Source organism: Sycon ciliatum, unplaced genomic scaffold (genome assembly GCF_964019385.1).
Source record: "Sycon ciliatum unplaced genomic scaffold, ocSycCili1.1 SCAFFOLD_2015, whole genome shotgun sequence".
NCBI lineage: Eukaryota > Metazoa > Porifera > Calcarea > Leucosolenida > Sycettidae > Sycon > Sycon ciliatum.
The window spans coordinates 11,720-19,290 of NW_027044754.1; the positions used below are offsets into that span (position 1 = coordinate 11,720).

The 7,571-nt window shown below is 43.9% G+C and overlaps 1 long non-coding RNA gene across 1 annotated transcript; it reads right to left on the reverse strand.

Moving 5' to 3' along the window:
- Positions 1–833: 833 nt before the first annotated feature.
- On the reverse strand, positions 834–1,583 carry LOC135830573 (uncharacterized). The gene is made up of 2 exons (XR_010556064.1): positions 1,358–1,583; positions 834–978 (listed from the first exon to the last, which is right to left on the reverse strand). It is a non-coding gene; the product is annotated as an uncharacterized LOC135830573 (long non-coding RNA).
- Positions 1,584–7,571: the final 5,988 nt, after the last annotated feature.

Here is a 7,571-nt window from a genome sequence, read left to right on the forward strand (position 1 = left end):
TTTTTACTTTTTCAGAGCTGCACTATTTACGTCTTGATGCTTACTTCGGTGCTAGTGTCGTGTCCGTGTGTTGCTACAATGTCATTATCTGTATTGTATTCCGTCTGCTTATACATGTGTCTTTATGAAGTGTTTGCCATGGCGGCGATGTGTCGATCAATAGTGTTGTGAAACCTATCACTATTCATGCTTTGCTGGCTACTCGCTCGCTCCGCGCCATGCACGCTACTAGGTCTTGTAGTATATAGCTCGATGCTTTGCATCGATCGCTGGTTGTTGTTGTTCTTGTTGCTTCTCTGTTGTTTGAGCTTGGTCCTAGAGTGAAGCTTTGGTCTTCTTGTGTGGTGAGGGTGAGGAATGGGTATCTGGACTCCTGGTATATTTCCGTAAAGAACCTGGAATTGTAGAATCCTGAGAGTATGTCTGGCCCACTCCCCGGTCATGACATTAGCGTGTTCTCCCCGGATTATTTCTATCATCCTGCGTGTTCTTGGGCTGAGCGAGCACATGCACGAGTGTGCAGCTATATTAAACCCTGTGTATCTTTGGTTACACTTTGTTCTGCAATGCATGTACCTTGTAACAGTATGTGCTTGCACTGCTTTGTCTGGCCTGCGTATTTCAGGACTATTCAGTGCATCAGACCCAGGTTGGTTTGGTTGCCGGATGATCTCTTGTTGCGTCGCTCTGTGTTTTGTATTAATCAATTTTTGGGCTTGAGAATTGAGCTGGTGTGTGGTTCCCAATATGAAAACATCACGCTGGTGCTCTGTGTTTCGATTATCGACTGTCCGAGCAGTCACGATTCATTACCAGAACGGTCAATACTGTAGTCTCTTCACGTGTTTGTGTTTTCGCCGGGGGAATTAGCGGTGACGTTGCACATAGAACGGCAGTGTTGCATCACTGGACGACCCTGCCTCTGCATCTGACTTCATTTCGCCAGGATCTGGTGCAGATACACCAGACAGTCACTTCCTGTAAACACGCAAACAGCAAAAGAAGAGATCCCGCAAATCAGGAAAAACCATTGCGGAAAATATCGAGTAGATCATACACCATTCAATAATCTGGAGTAATTACAGTGAGACAAACACTTCAAACAGTGCTCTCTCTCTCTCTCTCTCCATCCTTCCAAAATACCCTGTAACAATTCCCTGGAATTATTTTATTTTATATTCTCAGGACATCATTCTGAACAACTTCTTCCATGGGTCTTCAATCACCACGGATGGCGAGAATACAGCTAAGTCATGCAGTCTACGGGAGGTGCGGGCTGTCATGGATATAGAAGCTGATATTGTGCCAGCGTGAGGGCAGAGACAGAAAGAAGACACTGATTTCTTGAACAACTCACCTACATATAATCGAATCCACAGGGAGCGCTCGTACTTTGATCCATCAGGAGGCGAAGAATCTTCAAAGCACTCTCAAACACGGAGTTTTACAGTGGGCAGCCAATTTCACAGCCATTATGAAGGCCCTCGACGACTACAGGAGATTTGTAGAGGAAAGAACAAGGAGTAAAGAGCGACAACAATCGCTTGACGAAAAAGCAAAGAAAAACTGCTCTCTCTCCAGTCATTTAGGCCGATTCCACACTACACCAAATCCTGCCTAAAAAGCCATTTTTCAGGCACTTTTCAGGCAAGTTGCCATGGCGATCACTTTGAGAAACGCGCGAAAGTGAAAAGTGCTTGTTGTCTACAAAGCAACACCAGCACCCTCTTTCAAGGCAACTTTTTACCTTTACAGGACACTTTTCTGACTTTTCTTCAGCCTTTCGATTTTTTTCCGAATGTGTTCCCTGTCGTATCTTTCAGTTGTGGTGAGTTGTGGGCTGTCAACAATGCCTAGGGTCATGTTTAGCCAGGAGCTTGAGTGCAAGCTGATCGAGCTTTGGAGCGGACATTTGAGGCGACCTCCGGGCGGTACAGTTCGCAGGAGCTACGCCGGAGGAGATCGCCATCAAGCTGATTTTGTTTGCTGAACAGCTCCGGGAGGAGGCAATCTATACTGCGTCGATCGTCCATTCCAAAATCGACAACATGAAAACGAAGGCGAAAGGACTGTACGAGACATACACAACGAAAACTGCCACCGGAATGCCTGTTGGCGAGGTTGACAAATATTCGACCTATGATCTGGAATCCGCCTACACAGCGCGCGCTAGCGTGGTCAAATTTCAAGATTGGGCACGCGAAAATGGGTGATACTCGAGGATTTGGACCAACAAAGAGCCTCTCCACTACCGCCGTTGCTACATCAAGCACGGGAAAGCCTCACAGTCTAACCTTCAAAGCAAAGTCCCGTGATCGACACTTGTAGGTGTGAATGCAGCTTCACTTTATAAGCCACTTTATGCCTTCAAGGCAAAGCCACTTTCGGCGTAGTGTGGAATCGGCCTTAGGCCGATTCCACACTACACCAAATCCTGCCTAAAAAGCCATTTTTCAGGCACTTTTCAGGCAAGTTGCCATGGTGATCACTTTGAGAAACGCGCGAAAGTGAAAAGTGCTTGTTGTCTACAAAGCAACACCAGCACCCTCTTTCAAGGCAACTTTTTACCTTTTCAGGACACTTTTCTGACTTTTCTTCAGCCTTTCGATTTTTTCCGAATGTGTTCCCTGTCGTATCTTTCAGTCGTGGTGAGTTGTGAGCTGTCTAGGGAGTAGGGTCATGTTTAGCCAGGAGCTTGAGGGCAAGCTGATCGAGCTTTGGAGCGGATATTTGAGGCGACCTCCGGCCGGTACAGTTCGCAGGAGCTACGCCGGAGGAGATCGCCATCAAGCTGAATTTGTTTGCTGAACAGCTCCGGGAGGAGGCAATACACTGCGTCGATCGTCCATTCCAAAATCGACAACATGAAAACGAAGGCGAAAGGACTGTACGAGACATACACAACGAAAACTGCCACCGGAATGCCTGTTGGCGAGGTTGACAAATATTCGACCTATGATCTGGAATCCGCCCACACAGCGCGCGCTAGCGTGGTCAAATTTCAAGATTGGGCACGCGAAAATGGGTGATATTCGAGGATTTGGCCCAACAAAGAGCCTCTCCACTACCGCCGTTGCTAGATCAAGCACAGGAAAGCCTCACAGTCTAACCTTCAAAGCAAAGTCCCGCGATCGACACTTGTAGGTGTGAATGCAGCTTCACTTTATAAGCCACTTTATGCCTTCAAGGCAAAGCCACTTTCGGCGTAGTGTGGAATCGGCCTTAGATGCTGTTGCCCTTCACAACTCGGGTTCCATCCAGAGGACGCGACTTTTGTTTGTCCCCAGTGCTCTCCGTTGCTATGCGTATCGAAGGGGCCGTGACGTCACACTTAACAGCCCCATTGTCGTGAGTTAGTTGTACAGTGATAATGTTTTCTCAATATTGTCACGCGGTAGATGTGCGTTACATTTGGCTGTGTTAGAAGCTTTGTATATCCGTAAGTTAGATCCTGAACTTTGCGTACAGAAAGAAAATGTGTTGTCGCTACAATTGTTTGGTGTTACTCCTCGTCGAGGTGGTAACAATGTAACTTAATTTGCTCACTATGTTGTTGTCACTATTATTATTTTCCTTCGAGTTTTGTGTCGTGCTAAACTTGATAATTTTCCACCTTGTCACGAGTGTTGTTATCTAATTATCTTTACGCTATATAAGTTTTAGTCTTTCCAGCTTGAGCCATTCCCTGTATAATCCTTGATGAGAAGGGACCGAAAACGTTCGGATACTTATGACAAGTGCCTTATTATGACTGGATGTGTGTTTGCGTGGATATTTGCGACCCATAACTTACATGTACCTTCGTTTTAAATTATTATTATTATTATTATTAATAGCAATGAAAAGTATGAATGCCGCAGACATCACCACGCAACATGACAATTTGTTCAAGGTTTGGTTTTGTGTGTTTTTGTATTTGTGTTTATATCATTATCTCATGGCACATCATGATGACGGCCAATAAAACTAAGACAAGGGTGAAAGCCAACCACAGCAGTAAAACAGATAAAAGAATACAAATAAGAGGCAAAGAAGGCAAAGGAGGAGACAAACCAGCAGGATATACATGAAACCTATAATTAAGCAGAGATTTTAGCAACAAAATTATCCATCGACGTGCTGGTCTTGGCCTGCGTTGGTAATGCCCAAAACACATAGCCAGCAAAGATCGGGGATCTAGTGAATAGGGTGGAGGCAGCGCGTGGAAGACTGAGTGAGTTCCGGGTATTCCGTGTTTCGGAGAACCAATTATAAGCCTGCATATGCAAGGGTATTTTATTTATGTAAAATAGAAAAGGACATATGGATACGAGTTTAGAGTAACTCTCCATCACTGTAACATGATACTATATACAGTCAGAAAGTGCAATAACTAGGCACAAAACTGACAGAGTACTGACTATTTATGACCCACCCAAGTTGGGTGGTGTGCTGCTTTGCTGCTTCGAATTGTAGTTAGACCGCTTTGTCAAATATCGTACTGGTCTCGTCATCGTCCAGTAACAATCGACATTCTTTGTTCCGTTGGGACTGTAGCTTTTGCTCGTTTTCGTTGCGCTTGCCTTCCCCTCTTTGGTCTTTTCCATAACCTTGAACCTTCCAAGTTGGAAGGCTGTCGGTTAGCGCTACGGAGATGTGTTAAAGTTAGGTGTCAGGACGTCGAATGTCTCAGTACTCTGTCAGTTTTGTGCCTAGTTATTGCACTTTCTGACTGTATATAGTATCATGTTACAGTGATGGAGAGTTACTCTAAACTCGTATCCATATGTCCTTTTCTATTTTACATTTATTTATGGCTCAACATCCGAGTATTTTATTTAGTAATATTTTATGTATGAGAACACAGAGGTGGTACTTATGTCGAGTGGAAAGGGGACTGATCTTGGCAATTTCGTAAAGACTAGCGGAGGGAAAGCGACGATCTTTGCTAAATAAGATTTTAAGGAGCATGCGGTTTTCAAAATCGATTTTCACGTTCCGATCATCAGTGGAAATACGGAACTAAAGAGATCAAGGGAAAAACAAAGGCTAAAAATCCAAAGAAGTGTGACACATGACGGGTAACTTGTGGTAAGTATTACAAAAAGTGAGAACTAAAATAAAGAGTAACCCGTCATGTGTCACACTTCTTTGGATTTTTAACCTTTGTTTTTCCCTTGATCTCTTTAGTTCCGTATTTCCACTGATGATCGGAACGCAAAATCGATTTTGGAAACACACAAAACCAAACCTTGAACAAATTGTCATGTTGCGTGGTGATGTCTGCGGCATTCATACTTTTCATTGCTATTATTAAACCTTTATCTCCACGTAGATTATTTGTATTATTATTATTATTAAAAGTAGAAAGGAAAAGGACATATGGAAACGAGTTAAGAGTAACTCTCCACCACTGTAACTAGATACTATATACAGTCAGAAAGTGCAACAACTTGGCACAAAACTGACAGAGTACTGAGACATTCGACGTCCTGACACCTAGCTTCAACACATCTCCGTAGCGCTAACCGACAGCCTTCCAACTTGGAAGGTTCAAGGTTATGGAAAAACCAAAGAGGGGAAGGCAAGCGCAACGAAAACGAGCACAAGCTACAGTCCCAACGGAACAAAGAATGTCGATTGTCACTGGACGATGACGAGACCAGTAGGCTTCGAATTGTAGTTAGACCGCTTTGTCAAATCGCCTACTGGTCTCGTCATCGTCCAGTGACAATCGACATTCTTTGTTCCGTTGGGACTGTAGCTTGTGCTCGTTTTCGTTGCGCTTGCCTTCCCCTCTTTGGTCTTTCCATAACCTTGAACCTTCCAAGTTGGAAGGCTGTCGGTTAGCGCTACGGAGATGTGTTGAAGCTAGGTGTCAGGACGTCGAATGTCTCAGTACTCTGTCAGTTTTGTGCCAAGTTGTTGCACTTTCTGACTGTATATAGTATCTAGTTACAGTGGTGGAGAGTTACTCTTAACTCGTTTCCATATGTCCTTTTCCTTTCTACTTTTATTATTGGCTCAATACCCGAGTTTCAAATTGCACACCTGATGAGCCGTCACGAACCATACGGCGAAACGTACGTCGTGTGAAACAACTTGTTTTGTAGTCAACTAGTCCATCACAATGTCATGCATGAGGAGTACTGTAGGAGTTTAGATTTCGGCTTGTACAATTCGTTCTCGCAAAGCTTCCCCCTTCTTAACTTATCTTTGATATTTTTGACCCACCCAAGTTGGGTGGTGTGCTGCTTTGCTGCTTCGAATTGTAGTTAGACCGCTTTGTCAAATCGCCTACTGGTCTCGTCATCGTCCAGTGACAATCGACATTCTTTGTTCCGTTGGGACTGTAGCTTGTGCTCGTTTTCGTTGCGCTTGCCTTTCCCTCTTTGGTCTTTCCATAACCTTGATTGAACCTTCCAAGTCGGAAGGCTGTCGGTTAGCGCTACGGAGATGTGTTGAAGCTAGGTGTCAGGACGTCGAATGTCTCAGTACTCTGTCAGTTTTGTGCCAAGTTGTTGCACTTTCTGACTGTATATAGTATCTAGTTACAGTGGTGGAGAGTTACTCTTAACTCGTTTCCATATGTCCTTTTCCTTTCTACTTTTATTATTGGCTCAATACCCGAGTTTCAAATTAATATTATTATTATTATTATTATTATAATAATCCATACATCCTGTACACACACCTTGATGGGCCTTGCCCGAAAATTTGAGCTAATGTATCAATTGCAGTGTAGCCTAGAGACCGTTAGAGAGAGTGTGAACTTCGAAGTACAAGGTGTGTGTACAGGATGTATGGATTCAAGTATTGGCTGCAGTGGAGTCTCCAAACCTTGAGAAAAGATATAATCACTATAGCCGGTATATTACTATAGCGGGTATATCACTATAGCGGGTATATTACTATAGCCGGTATATTACTTTATACCACCCTTTTATACAAACTCTCATTCAACTTCAACAGAGATTTTAAGTTTATATTTTCAATATAAACCTGAATATAAACCTGTAATCACAATATAAACCTGAATATAAACTTGAATATGAACGCCTTTTTTAGGGCCACAACACTGTCGGCAGCAGGATTAGGCAGCAGAATCGGATGTAGAGCGCTTTCTCTTTAGCTTTTTGCGAGCTTGCTTAGCACGGTCAGCATGAATGTTGAACACAATAGATGTGTTCTGAAATGTAGAAGCAGCAGCATTCAGATAGGGAGCCAAAGCAGATGAACTCACAGTAGAAGTACTATTCTGAACAGGGCTAGCCTGGACAGAAGTGGCTATGGATGAAGGGTGCAGTGGAAATTCTCTTTGCAAGTGGCAGGCGGAACAGCTTTCACAGAGCCAAGATCAACAGCAGCAGCCATAGAGCAAGAATCTTTTGTGGTGGGGCGATCATAAGCAGATAAGGATTGAACATTACGATGGCCTGACACACTGCAAACTCGCCTATCATCAATGCCACTGCGCTTCATGTTGGTAATGCAAGTGGCACGTACACAATGATTAGTATAAGCCATGGAAAGATCAGCGAGCTCAGACAATCTCTTCATCATTCCTGCTAACAGATTGTGCGACAGCGGTG